Raw genomic sequence first — 15,102 nt, forward strand, 5'->3', positions numbered from 1 at the left:
CCAGAAGAGGGCACCAGATCTAATTACAGATTGTTTGCCAGCTGCCATGAGGTTGCTGGGAATTGAACTCAGGACCATAGGAAAAGCAGCCAGTGCTCTTAACCTCTCTCCAGCCCCCCTTCTGGAGTCTTTAATGGAGTTTAAAAAAAGGATAAAAAAGTAAATATAAATATTGTAACTGTAATTCTTGATAGCTGTTTTGTTATATGAAATGTTGCTATGTTAAAGTTAAAGCCTTCCTTTTTGTTTAAACAAAGAGGAAATGGTGTGGGAGGTCCTTCTATCTATGTGTTGCTTTAATTAGTTAATGAATAAAGAACTACTTTGAGGGGGCTGGAGAGATGGCTCAGAGGTTAAGAGCATTGCCTGCTCTTCCAAAGGTCCTGAGTTCAATTCCCAGCAACCATATGGTGGCTCACAGCCATCTGTAATGAGGTCTGGTGCCCTCTTCTGGCCTGTAGGCATACACACAGACAGAATATTGTATACATAATAAATAAATTTTAAAAAAGAACTGCTTTGAGCCTATGGCAGGGAAGAATGGAACTAGGCAGGGAAAGCTAGGCTGTATGCTAGGAGAAAGACGGGCAGCGTTAGAGAGGAGCCATGGAGCCACCAGAGACGAACACTGGGAACTTTACTGGGTAAGCCACAGCCATGTGGCGATACAGATTAATAGAAATGGGTTAAATTAATATAAGAGCCAATTAATATAAGAAGTTAGAGCTAATGGGCCAAGCAGTGATTTAATTAATATGGTTTCGGTGTGATTATTTTGGTTCTGGGCAGCTGGGACAAACAAGTGGCTCTTCCTCCTTGCAACAATATAATGTACTTTCACATGTGGGAAAGCAGGGATGGCTACAGTCGGCAACACTGCAATTCAGTTTTAAGGATTAGCATTTAAAGGGCAGAGTAAGAAATGCTCACTTGGGGGGCTGGAGAGATGGCTCAGCGGTTAAGAGCACTGCCTGTTCTTCCAAAGGTCCTGAGTTCAATTCTCAGCAACCACATGGTGGCTCACAACCATCTGTAATGAGATGTGGCGTCCTCTTCTGGCAAGCGGGCATACATGGAGGCAGAACGTTGTATACATAATAAATAAATAAATCTTTAAAAAAAGAAAAAAAAAAGAAATGCTCACTTCCCTCTTGCTGACCAGTTTCTATGTAGATGCAAGGGTCATTTGACCACCAAGGACATGGTGGAAGAAGAGAAATAACTTCCACAGGTTGTACCATGGCACCTCCACACTCAAAAAAAATGTAACCAGGCATAGTAGTGCATGTCTTTAATCCCAGCACTCGGGAGGCAGAGGCACGTGGATCTCTGTGAGTTTGAGGCCAGCCTGATTTCCAAATCGAGTTCCAGGACAGCTAGGGCTGTTATACAGAGAAACCCTGTCTCGAAAATCCAAAAAATAAAAACAAGAAAGTAACAAATTTTAGAATATTTGGAAGAGGAGCAAACATGAGAAGTAAAAAATACATGCATATGAAAATGTCAAAATGAAACCCAGTACTTTATATGCTGAGTAAAAACTTAACCAAGAAAAAGACAGAACACTTACCTATGCAAAGGCCCCAATTCCACCCTAGTATGGAACACAGACAGGCAGACAGACATGACAAATTCTTTTTTTTTTTCTCTTGGTTTTTTTTTTTCAAGACACTGCCCGGCCAAATTCTTGAAAAGAACCCCCAGGTAAGAAAATGCCCAACTATAATAAACACTCCTGTTTCACTGTTTCACATTTACTACTATGGGAGAATCCGTTAACAAACTCTACAGTAACGCTGACACCTTGCACCACACAGCAGTCCATACAAGAGAGGGACAACACCGAGATTCTAAGGACTTAGCTATCCTGTTATTATTGTCCCCCCTGCCAGACAGGGTCTGTGAAGCCAAGGGTAGCCAGCGACTCTCTATACTCCTGCCTCAGCCTCCCAAGTGCTGGGATTACAGGTATAAGATACCACATTTAGTCTGCAACTTCATTAAAGCTGCAAGATATAAATCAAAACTTGAAATGGGGTGGGGTTTAGTTCAGTGGTTACCATGTTCAAGGTATCTGTTCAAGGTACCATGTGCACTACCATGTTCAAGGCTCTGGGTTTAATCCTCAACACTACAAGAAAATTAAAAACAGAAAACATTTCCAACTAGAGAGTGCATCAATGTAGGCTGTACTGGCAAACAAGTAAGTAGAAGCACCCCAAATTCTAATTGTATCTTTTGGTTTTCTTTTTCAATGTTGGGGAATCAATCTTGGACATGCTAGACGAGCTCTCTCTACAGTCCAGAACAGCCAAACCTCCTGCTTCAGCCACTGAGTGCTCAGATGTCTCATGAAGTATTGTTCCTAGATGATTCCACTAGGTACTTCACACTGAAGAAGTTAATACAAAGACAAAGTTGAACACATTGAACTGACACGTGGAAAAGATATAAAGCTGCTAGGATAGTGTCTGCTCATTCCTTCATGTCAGCTCAGTTTCAACAACACTGATCAGCAGGCAGAGATTTCCCAGACACTCCTCCCGACTTGATGGAAAGGATGAGGTTGAGTCAGGGTCTTACTTTATATTTATAGCCCAGTTTGGCCTCAAACTAACAGCAATCCCCTGCCTTAACATCTTGACTGCTGGGATTACAAATATGAGATGCCAGCTGCACGTGGTGGCATATGCCTTTCCCCCAGCACTTGAGAAGCAGAGGCTCTTGGAGCTCTATGAGTCTGAGACCAGCCTGATCTACAGTCCAGTCAATGATACATAGCAGACCCTGTTTCAAAAAAAAAAAAAAAAAAAAAAAAAAAAGTTCAAGGTCAGCCTGGGCTACAAAGTAAATGCCTTCCAGGCCACTCATACTGAGTAAAGAGTGAGACACTAAGCCGGGCGGTGGTGGCGCGCGCCTTTAATCCCAGCACTCCAGAGGCAGAGGCAGGCGGATCTCTGAGTTCGAGGCCAGCCTGGTCTACAAGAGCTAGTTCCAGGACAGGCTCTAGAAACTACAGGGAAACCCTGTCTCGAAAAACCAAAAAAAAAAAAAAAAAAGAGTGAGACACTATCTCAACCCCCTGAACACTTGTTCTTTAAATCGAAAGGTCATTCGGTCATTAGCATGACATTTTATTAAGATTTGTTTTTAGGGGCTGGAAAGATGGCTCAGAGGTTAAGATCACTGGCTGATCTTCCAGAGGTCCTGAGTTCAATTCCCAGCAACCACATGGTGGCTCACAACCATCTGTAATGAGATCTAGTGCCCTCTTCTGTCATGCAGGTATATATGCAGGCAGAACAGTACACATAATAAATAAATTAATCTTTAAGAAAAATTTTAAAAAGATTTGTTTTTAATTAAGTATATGTATAGGACTGAGTGCAGGTACCTACAGAGGCCAGAGAAATAAGAGTTGGAGCTGGGGTTACAGGTGGTTGTGAGCTGTACTGGGAACTGGACTCCAGTCCTCCGCTAGAGCACAATGCACTGTTGAGTCATCTCTCCAGCCCTGATATGTGTAACAAGAGCGGGCCAGGCCTGCTTGTTTAGGTTTCTGTCCCGCCCAGTACCCCACAGCCGGCAAGCCCCAAAGAAATAACATAGAGATCTTTAAGTTATAAAGCTGATTGGCCCATTAGCTCTAGCCTCTCACTAACTCTTTACATCTTGATTAACCCATTTTTCTGATCTATGTTAGCCATGTGGCTCAGTACCTTTTTTCAGTGGGGCAGATCACATCCTGCTGCTTCGGTGATCTGAGCAGGAGTGGGAGGAATCAACTTCCTCCTTCCCAGAATTCTCCTGTTCTCATTACATCATTTCTACTTCCTGTCCTGTTTTCCCATTTTTACCTCCTGCCTGGCCAATCAGCGTTTTATTTAAAACATGATTGACAGATTACAGACAATTCTCCTCCACCAGATATGTTCTTTGCTTTTATTACTTGGGTGGGGAGAGAAGGAAAGCTGAGGATTGAACTCAATAGGGCCTTTGCGTGCTAGACAAACACAAATCACTGAGCTACATCCCCAGATCTCTTTAAAAACTTCCTGAGATTAGCCTAGCCCAGCAGTGATAGAACACACTGGGGAGGCAGAGTCTGTGGCAGAGGAATCTCTGAGTTCAAGGCCAGCCTGGTCTACAGAGTGAGTTCCAGGACAGCTAGGACTACACCAAGAAATCCTGTCCCAAAATACCAAAAAAGAAAAAAAGTAAAGCTTTCTTAGATTTACTTTTTATTTATTTTATGTGAATTAATGTGTTGCCTACATGTATGTCTGTACACTTCTTGCATGCAGTGCCCTTGGTGGCCAGAAGAGGAGATCAGGTACTATAGAACTGAAGTTACAGACAATTGTTAGCCACCTTTTGGGTGCTAGGAACTGAACCCAGCTCTTCTGGAAGAACAGCCAAGTGTTCTTAATTGCCAAGGCATTTCTTAAGTTCCCCCTCCCTGCCCTGTATAAACTTTTTCTTGTAATGAACGATTCCACTCACTAGTGTTTTGAAGTCTATAAAGTCTATAGCTTGGTGGCATTAAGTCCTTTTGCTAATTGTGCACATTACCAATCTCAAACAGGCCACGCTCATCAAATGTACATCCCCATTCTGCCCTGCCCCAGATTCTGAATACTGGAGACAGTTCTAACATTTTTAAAGTACACACCAGATGACTTACACAACCTACTTCTAGAAATGTCTGAATTAAAGACTCCCACAATTAAGGCTCAGGAGACAGCTCAGTGAGAAAGTATTGAACTCAGACCACCACCCACACAAAAGTCAGGGCAGAGCAGCATGTACCTGTAGTCCCAGTGCTGGCTTGCTCATCAGACAGTTTAGCCAATTTGTGATTTTCAGGTTTCATCAGACAGACAGACACACATACAGAGAGAGAGAGAGAGAGAGAGAGAGAGAGAAAGAGAGAGAGAGAGAGAGAGAGAGAGAGAGAGAGAGAGAGAGAGCGAGCGAGCTTTTGAGCTTTTGAATTTTCTTTTGGTTTTTCGAGACAGGGTTTCTCTAATGTAGCTTTGGAGCTGTTCTGGAACTCTGTACAACAGGCTGGCCTTGAACTAACCGAGATCCTCCTGCCTCTCCCTCCCGAGTACTGGGATTAAAGGTGTGCACCACCACCGACTGGTATTAGATTTTTTAATTTTTAAAAGAAACTTTATAATGAAGAACAAAAAAAAAATCTAAACAGACTAGAGAATAAAGGAGCATTTGGAAGAGCATGGCTAACTAGTCTAAGGAATGTTACTAGCTAAAGTTGAAACCGTTTGCCCTTGTAGAAGCTAACTGCCTCAAAACTGCCCATGACTATGCTAAAATGTGAAACAGTTACTGTCAGGGGCTGAGGACATACCCCAGCGGGAAAGTGGCAGAGTGGGGGCTGTGACTAGAGCATGCACAAGTCCCTGGTTAAATTCAGAAGGAAGGGAGGGAGGGAGTCAAGGAAGAAAAGAAAGAAGGTGCATGAGTCAGCTAAACTAAGCTACAGTACAGAACAATAAAATTTTATATAATACCTACATGTTTATCAGATTCATATACGCACATAAAAACACACCATCTCAAGGTACCATAAAATACTTCCACCTTTTGAAGCAAAATAGAGTAACACTGGGAAAAAGAAAATGAATATTTTTTTTTTACAAATCAAGGCAAAAAATTTAATACAAGAACATCTAGAATTCACAACAAATTTGCCCACTAATATATGCATCAGTAAGGAAATGAAAGTTCAAGCAACAGGAATGCTACTAAGTCATAATTTCCAAGACTTGTAATGTCACAGGAACAATTTCAAAAATAACATGTATTATGTACTCAATTCAAGGTAATTTTAAAATGACTTATATATATAGGTCATATCCTTCTTCCATGTAACAAACTGTCACAATACAGAATAACAAGAGGCTGGGTACGTGGCTCACTGGTAAGTGCTTGTCTAGCACTCACACACAGCCTACAGCTGGAGCCTCAGCTCCAAATAAATCGGGTGTGGTAGTACAGGCCTGCAATCCTAGGGCTAGGGAGGCGGAGGCAAGAGGATCACAAATCCCACTGAGTTCAAGGCCACTGAAAATATACCATGGTAGACATACTGCAGATATCTGTAACCCCAAGCCTACAGAGTTTAGGATGATAGGAAGATGACAAGCTCCAGGCCAATTTGGGACCAACTAAACCTGTCACAAACAAACAATCAGGGGGAGGATAGAGGGTTGGAGCAACAAAATTAAAAGCATCCTGAATTGGATTTCCAGCACCACTTGGCAGCTCAAAACCTTCTGCAACTCCAGTTTCACAGGACCCAATGCCCTCTTCTGGCCTCTGTGGGCACCAGGAATGTACACAGTGCACAAACCTACATGCAGGCAAAAGACCCACACACACTGAAAAAACAAAAATAAGAACATAAAACAGGGCTGGGGATGTAGATCAGCGGCAAAATATCTGTCTTGTTTGCAAGGCTGGGGCCAGGTCCCCAGCACTCTCCATCATCATAGCCACCCCTGTAGAAGCAACTAAAACACAATGCTCGTGTGCTAGTGTATCCAAAAATAAACAAATAAAAAGTGTAACTCTGAAGTTTCCTCATTCAGAACCTAAGGGACATTCACTGAGGGAATGCTTCTTGTCTGCGCCTCTGACTCACTCACAAAGGCTCTCCCAAGACTGCTGGATCTTTGACAACTTGAAGCCTAACTGGGACAGGCTGTGTAGAAAGCATCATAACAGTGAATGAATAAAATGGGAAAGAACCCAGAACAAAAAAAAATTAAGTTTTCCTAAGCCACGTGTGCCTGTCCACACCTAGAATCCCAACCCAGTTCAGGTGAGGACCTGAACTGACACAAGCTACATACTGAGACAAGAAATCAACAAATCCCAGAGCTGGAGAGATGTTTCAGTGGTTAAGAGTACCAGCTGATCTTCCAGAGGACAAAGGTTGGATTCCTAGCACCTAAATGGTGGTTTACAGCCATCCACCATTCCAGTTTTGGGGAGTCCCATGTCCTCTTCTAAACTCTGAGGGCACCACACAAGTATATGGTGAACACACAGACATTCAGAAAAAAATTCATACCCATAAAATAAATCTAAAATAATTTTTAAAGAAATTACTAGAAAAGAGAAGAAAAACCACCCCCCAGCTCTGAGAACCTCCCTTCTCTCTCCAGGTTGGACAAATGCACTTATTGTACTACAATAAGCAACTGATTTTCTTGTCTGGCTTTCCAACCAGGCTCTAGCCAACTATTAGGTAAGAAGTTGTCCTTAGAATCATCAGTTCCTCCTTCTTAAGTAGCCAACACATAGAGGGGGGGCTTTTAATAGATGTTTTATTGAAGAGATAATCTTCTATTTTCCTTGTACTGTACTTTTTTTTCTTTTTTTTAAAGCCAGGGTCTCATTATGAAATCCGGGCTATCCTGGAACTTGGTACGTAGCCCAGGGTGGGCTAGAAAACAGAGATTCGCCTACCTATACCTCATGAGTGCTGACTGAGATCAATGACCTGCACTGTCATGACCACTATCCTACATATTTCAAAGTATACATTTTTCAGAGCACTTTCACAAAAATTATCTTTTTATCTACTTTACGATATTGTAAAGAGGGAGTGCCATTATTGAACCAAGCGGCTTTAGGTTTTATAAAGAATTGCTAATTCACTGAGACACCCTGAAGACACATGATCACGTACTCTTCACCTCCAGGTCTTTCTTTGCCTGCTCTTTACAGAAGGCAGCTATCACACAGCTACATAAAATGATATTTGATAAAGGCCTTCCAGAAATCAACATGAAGAAGCATCCTAGGGTTAGAGATGGCTCAGTGGTTAAAAGTGCCTACTGCTCTTGCAGATCCAAGTTCAACTCCTAGTATCCGTACCAGATGGCTCAAACTGCCTGAAACTCCAGCTCCAGACACATGGATTAGCTCTATCCCTATCCCTCTCTTTCTTTCTGCCTTTCTCTCTCATGCGCAGGCACGCGTGCGCGCGCGCGCTCACACACACACACACACACACACACACACACACACACACACACACACAGATTTAATAAAAATCTTTAAAAAAAAATCCAGGGGCTGGAGCAAAGTTCAGCAGTTAAGAGCCTCTAGAGCAGGGCTGGAGAGATGGCTCAGTGGTAAGAGCACTGACTACTCTTCCAAAGGTCCTGAGTTCAATTCCCGCAACCACATGGTGGCTCACAACCATCTGTACTGAGATCTGGCGCCCTCCTCTGGCAAATAAATCTTTAAAAAAAAAAAAAAGAGCCTCTAGAGGACTGGGATTCAATTCCCAGCACCCACATGGCAGCTCACAACTGTCTACAACTCCAGTTTCAGGGGAACTATGGCACCAGGCATACACATGCAGATGCCGGGCAGTGGTGGCACACGCCTTTAATCCCAGCACTCGGGAGGTAGAGACAGGGGGATCTCTGAGTTCAAGGCCAGCCTGGGCTACCAGAGCTAGTTCTAGGATAGACTCCAAAGCTACAGAGAAACCCTGTCTTGGAAAAAAAAAAAGTGCAAAACACCTGTACACATAAAATGACATCTATATTTAAAAAAAAAAACAAGTATCCTCAGCTGTTTTTTCCTAATCATTCTCTTTTTGTACACAAGACAGGTAAGGAAATTGAAATGATGTCACGGAGTTCCATCAATATCTGATGATTACGTAGCACAGCAATGTAGCAGATGACGCCAAGGAGCATGTCAAACCACTGCTGACTCCACGTAACATGCAGAATGACCCTCTGATTTCCTACTTCTAGTTCAAGTCTACAGCTTTAGCAAAGACACTGAGGAAATCTACACATTTCTATAGAAAACGTTGATTTAGGAAAAGGGGGAAATAGCCAAAGAGTTCGCTAATATTAAATGAAGTAATTGTTATTTTAGCTTAATAGTTGTCCTTAAAAGCTGGCTGAAGTGTAAAAAACACTCAAGGCTCAGTGTAGATTGAATGTTACATTCAGTTGGGTTTATCTAAAGCGAACAGTTATAGGATATAAACGGATCAGCATGCAACAGAAGAAGCACCCAGCCACACTAGACAATTGAATAAGCTCAGTTAGAAATCTGACAGAGAACATCCCTGTCCAGCTTACGAGCTGCAGACTGAATTCTAAGGGATGGTGTCTCCGGCAGTTTCCCTTGTCCCTTTAAATCCATGATGTCATCATTCTTAAGCACAAGCAAAGCCCGATTTGTTACAAAAGACGCTTGGTGTATCCAAGCAAAAGATATGGTCCCAACAACTCACAACAGCACAATTCCAGCTGAAGCCATTCTTTCTCACTAAAAAGGCCACCAGGCATCAAACCGGCTTCTCTACCGGAAAAACTAAACCAAAGTCACTTCAGTTACTAGCGTTTCAACAACAAAAAGTTGTTCCAAGAAAAACAACAACAACAAAATAACAAAATAGTACAGTGTTGCCTCCAGCAAGTGAAAACCGGCTATATGTCTGGTTCTGCACCTAGATACACCGGAAGGCTACCACAGAAAAGTACAAACATTGTGGCCATTGGAAAACGAAACGAAGCGTTTATTTTCCAGAAGATCCAACAGACAAAGCAATCGGTTGTTCCAAAGGTTTCGAACCAACTCCAGCATCTGAAGTTTCTCGGCTGTGACTATCAGGATCTCACCCAATTGTGTCTCTCTGGATCTACGAACCCGCTCCCACCCTCCACAGTTCTCCGAGCAGACAATTCTCACCAGGGCAAGCCTTCCTCTGTCACAACGTGGACTGCTGTCTCCAGCAAGGAGAGCCGCAGTTCCCACTCCTAAGAGAACACGCAAACGGCTAGGGGTCAGGAAAGGAACTGCTTGGGTTTCAATTCGTCAGCCGATTCCAAAAAATCATCTCTCTGCAGCTGCAGCTCCCGAGACGCCGGCCCCTCGCCGCCGCAACCCCAATTCGGGAGGGCAGCTGTCTCCCGCTCTTCTCCGAGGACTTAAGGGTTTCAGGGGGGCGGGGTGAAGCTCGATGACACCCCGAAAGCCATTCTTGCCCTGGCCACGCATCCTCTCCCGGCCCGGGTGAGGACCAGAACCGCCCTGCTGAGGAGAGGGCACAGGTCTGCACCCATCCCCACCTCAGCCAGGGGAAGAGAGGATGACGACAGCAAGCCCCCAGGCCCGCCAAGACCCACGCCCGCGCAAGACACCGGGCCCGCGCCGGATTCGGGGTGTCCCGGTATCCCCGGGCATAAAGCGCAGGAGGCGTCGGCACTCGGCTGCGGCCCCGCACCAGGAGAGGCCTCACCTGGCCCAGCCCGCTCCGCGCTCTCGTCTTAGCGTCTCCGGCGACGATGGCGAAGGAGCCAGGGCCAGGGCCAGAGCACAGCCGCTCTGCCCGAGGCCGGTGCTTGCCGTGCTCGTGGAATCTTCACGGCTGGCGGGACCCGGGACCGCCCGGAGCCGCCATCTTCCTCCACTCAAACGCCGCCGCGGCTACCGCCGCCGACGCCGTCCCCGATGCCGCCGCTGCCGCCGAAGCCGCCACCGCCGCTGCTCAGGTTGGGAGAAGACAGCGCGCAGTGCGCATGCGCTGGGGCGGGGCGCAGAGGAAGCGCGCGCGCACACACACGTCAGCGCGCGGTGGCCGCTGGGCGGCGCCATATTGAGAAGGGCGGCAGGGAGCGCAGCATTCCAGGACTCTGTCTGGAATAGCCCGGAGGCGCGGGTACCTGGGCTATTTTCCTGTTGGTTTGAGACTAAAGACTTGTCAGATTAAGTCATATGTGCTCCAGGGTAACCACTGAGCACAGAGAAGGGCAGTGGCGAACGGCAGTGCTTTTAGACGTCGCCAGAGAGAGTCTTCTCACCGCGTTAGACGCCTTTGGAAACTGGAGCAACAGTTACGCTGCTACCACCCTTTTTTTTTTTTTTTTTTTAAATAAATGAGGAAACCCAGGCTCAAAGCTACCCACGTAGAGCAGGGGCCCGGGAGGAAACAGGCCTCTCTCTCTGTTTCTCTGTGCTTCCCACTGTTGCCATCACCAGGGTGTGGGGTCTCGCAAAGTCTCACTAAAGAAAGCTCTGTGGCCAGGCAGTGGCGGCCAATGCCTTTAATCCCAGCACTCGGGAGGCAGAGACAGGCAGATCTCTGTGAGTTCGGGGCCAGCCTGATCTACAAGAGCTAGTTCCAGGACAGGCTCCAAAGCCACAAAGAAACCCTGTCTCAAAAATACAAAAAAAAAAAGAAAGAGAGAGAGAGAGAGAGAGAGAGAGAGAGAGAGAGAGAGAGAGAGAGAGAGAGAGAGAGAAAGAGAAAGAGAGAAAGAAAAGAAAGGGAAGGGGAGAAAGGAAGAAAGAAAACTCGGTGACCCGGGTAGCTCATGCCTTTAATCCCACCTTGGTCTATATGGTTGAGTTCCAGGACAGCCAAAGCTACATAATAGAAAGCCTGTCTCAAAGAAAAGTAAATAAAATAAAAATAACTACTTTATTTAAAATAAAATAAAAACAGCCGGGTGGTTCGAACCTTTTAATCCCAGAGGCAGGTGGATCTTTTGAGTTCAAGGGCAGCCTGGTCTACAGAGCGGATTCCAGGACAGGCAGGGCTTCCTAGAGAAATTCTGTCTCGAAAAACAAAAGAAAAAAATCTATATGTAGGTAAGAACCTTCCAGCATCTATCCCTACAGGTTTGGTTTAAGTAAATGCCAAATACAAGGAACCTCTTGTGCAACAGAAGCACCCTGAAACACCAAACAAATTGCCCTGGGATAAAGTAGACCTCCTAGGCTAGTTCTTGGGACATAAGACTGGGTCAGAAGCCAAACTCCACAAAGCTTGGTGGCACTCCTTTAAGTCCCGGCTACGCAGGAGGCTTAAGGGCAAGAATTGCTTGATCCCAGGAGTTCGAAACTAGTTTGAGGAGCCTCAGTCTATGAAGGATTTGTGTTCCTCAGACGAGTATTACAAAACCTCCTGGCATACAGTGTGTGAGAAACTGATTTAAGAAATTCCACTGGTTTGGCATGATAGTTCACTGTTCATCCCAGCACTCAGGAGGCAGAGGTAGGTAGATTTGAGTTTAAATTAGCATAATGAGACCTGGTCTCCAAAAAACAAAGGAGTCTTGGCCTCTGAAGTCATTGTGGTGATACTTTGTGCTCTAACAAATAAAGCTTGCCTGAAGATCAGAGTGCAGAGCTAAGCCACTAGTTAGCTATAGAGGCCAGGCAGTAGTGGCACACACCTTGAATGTCAGTACTCAGGGAGATAGAGGCAGACAGATCTCTGTGAGTTCAAGGCCACCCTGGGCTACCCGAGATTAAATCTGCCTAAAAGGGAAACAGAGCTCACACCAGCACTTGGGATCACGCGCCTTTAATCCCAGCACTAGGGAAGAGGAGACAGGAGTGATACGGCTGGGCAGAGAGAATATAAGGCAGGAGGAGATGAGACGGGCTCAGATGCAGTCTGAGGAGTCAGTCTGAGATGCAGTCCGAGGAATCATAGAAACAGGATCGCCCCTTCGGTCTGAGCATTGGTAAAGGTAAGGTACTCTCCAGTGGCTGCCGCTCTGCCTCTCTGATTCTTCAGCTTACACCTCCAATATCTGACTCTGAGTTTTGATTATTAAAGCCAATTAGAATTCACGCTATACTTCATCCTCAACAATGTCACTTGTGAGCCTGCACACACGTGTGTACACATGCACAAATAAATACTGTGTGTGTGTGTATGAGTGTCTTGTGCGCACCACGTATGGGAGTGGCCATGGAGGCCAGGAGAGGATGTCAGGTCCCCTAGAGTTGAAATTAAAAGCAGTTGTGGATGCTGGGGATTAAACCTAGGTCCTTCTGCAAGAGCAATACAAGAAGACCCTAGGTCAGTTGCCAGCACCCACAGGCAGCTCACAATCGTCTATTCCAGCTCCAGAGGATCTGATGCACTATTTGGCTTCTTGGGTACCCATACACATACTCATACACACACACACACACACACACACGCAACTATAAGTAAAAACAAAATCTAACAAAGATTTAAAAGAGTAACTCCAAGCCTAGAAACCAGAGAAATGACTCCCTTGATAAAGGCACTATCAATTTGAGTTTGAGTCTTAGTTCTTGGCATCCATATAAGGACCTTCACATGCCCATCCACACACACCATGGACCGTACACAACACTAAATTAATTAATGCCTAAGTTAATTAATCAAATACTTAAAACTTGTGATGGATGGATCTGGGTATACAACTCAGTGGTAGATGCTTGCTGCCAAACGTGAGGCTCTGGGCTCCAGCTTGAGCAACTGCTTTAAAAAAGAGGGGGGGGGCGGGCGGTGGTGGTGCACGCCTTTAATCCCAGCACTCAGGAGGCAGAGGCAGATGGATCTCTGTGAGTTCGAGACCAGCCTGGTCTACAAGAGCTAGTTCCAGGACAGGCTCCAAAGCCACAGAGAAACTCTGTCTCGAAAAACCAAAATAAATAAATAAATAAATAGATAAATAGATAAAAAAGAGAGGGGGCAGGTGCTGGAGAGATGGCTCAGAGGTTAAGAGCATTGACTGCTCTTCCAGAGGTCCTGAGTTCAATTCCCAGAAATCACATGGTGGCTCACAACCATCTATAATGCGGTCTGGTGCCCTCTTCGGGCCTTCAGGCATACACACATACAGAATATTGCATACATAATAAATAAATAAATAAAATAAAATGTAGGTTCCAAGCCAGGCAGGCAGTAGTGGTGCCTGCCTTTAATCACAGCACTGGGGAGGCAGAGGTAGGCAGATCTCTGTGAGTTCAAAGCCAGCCTGGTCTACAGAGTGAGTTTCAGGACAGCCAGGGCTGTTACACAGAGAAACCCTGTCTCAAAAATAAATAAATAAATCTTAAAAAAAACAATGAATAAATAAATGAATGAATGAAATGTGGGTTCCAGAAGCTGGAGATATGGTCAGCAGTTAAAAGCACTGGAAACTCTTTCAAAGGACCCAGGTTCAATTCCCAGCAAACACAAGGTGGCTCCTAACTGCCTAACTCCAGTTCCAAAGAATCTGATGCCTTCTGTAGGCACCATGCATACACATGGCCCACAAACATACCTTTTTCTTTTCTTTTTTAAATTTTATTTATTTTTATTACATATACAATGGTCTGCCTGCATGTGTCCCTGCAGACAGAAGTTGGCACCAGATCTTATTACCGGTGGTTTTGAGCCACTATATGCTTGCTGGGAATTGAACTCAAGACCTCTGGAAGAGCAGTCAATGCTCTTAACCACTGAGCCATCTCTCCAGCCCTCTTTCTTTTCTTTCCTTTTTTATTTATTTATTTATTTATTTTTGTTTTTGTTTTTCAAGACAGGGTTTCTCTGTAGCTTTGGAGCCTGTCCTGGAGCTAGCTCTTGTAGACCAGGCTGGTCTCGAACTCACAGAGATCCGCCTGCCTCTGCCTCCCGAGTGCTGGGATTAAAGGCGTGCGCCACCGCCGCCCGGCCTTTTCTTTCCTTTTTAAGACAGGCTATGTAACTCTGGATGTCCTAAAACTCACTATGTAGATTCCAGCTAGTCTCAAAATTCACAGAAATCTGGTAAAAGTTTTAACTTTCCTTTTTTAAAAATTAGACAAAAGGGGGAAATGCTGTGGATTATATTCTTTGCTATAAAAAACTGATTAGCAGGCTGATAGCAGGCCAAAAAGAGATTGGGCGAGACAGCCTGTCGCAGAGAGAATGATGGGAGGAGGAAGGGCAGAGTTGGGAGAGGAGAGAGAGAGAAAAAGAGAGAGACCGTGCCAGCCACCAAGCAAGCATGACATGTAGAAAATGAGTTAACACGCCATGAGCCACATGGTCAAACATAACTAGAACTATGGGCTAATTTAAATATAGGAGTTAGCTAGTAACAAGCCTGAGCTACCGCCTGAGCATTTATAAGTGATATTAAGCCTCTGTGTCAGTTATTTGGAAGCAGCTCCTGGGACAGGAAAACTCACCCTACAGAGAACACCCTGTCTCTGCCTCCAGGTGCTGAGATTAAAGGTATGGATTTTTTTGTTTTTTGTTTTGCTATTTTGGAGACAGGATTTCTCTATGTAGCCTTAGCT

At 44.9% G+C, this 15,102-nt stretch overlaps 1 protein-coding gene across 1 annotated transcript in view; it reads right to left on the minus strand.

Moving 5' to 3' along the window:
- The window catches only part of Fbxo42 (F-box protein 42), a 63,560-nt gene extending 53,004 nt beyond the window's left edge, over window positions 1-10,556 (minus strand). The window contains exon 1 of the mRNA XM_038334114.2: window positions 10,304-10,556. The gene's annotated coding sequence lies outside the window, so the exon portion shown is untranslated. The remainder of the gene's footprint in view (window positions 1-10,303) is intronic.
- Between the last annotated feature and the right edge of the window lie 4,546 nt (window positions 10,557-15,102).

The sequence above is a fragment of the Arvicola amphibius genome, chromosome 6 (genome assembly GCF_903992535.2).
Source record: "Arvicola amphibius chromosome 6, mArvAmp1.2, whole genome shotgun sequence".
NCBI classification, from domain to species: domain Eukaryota; kingdom Metazoa; phylum Chordata; class Mammalia; order Rodentia; family Cricetidae; genus Arvicola; species Arvicola amphibius.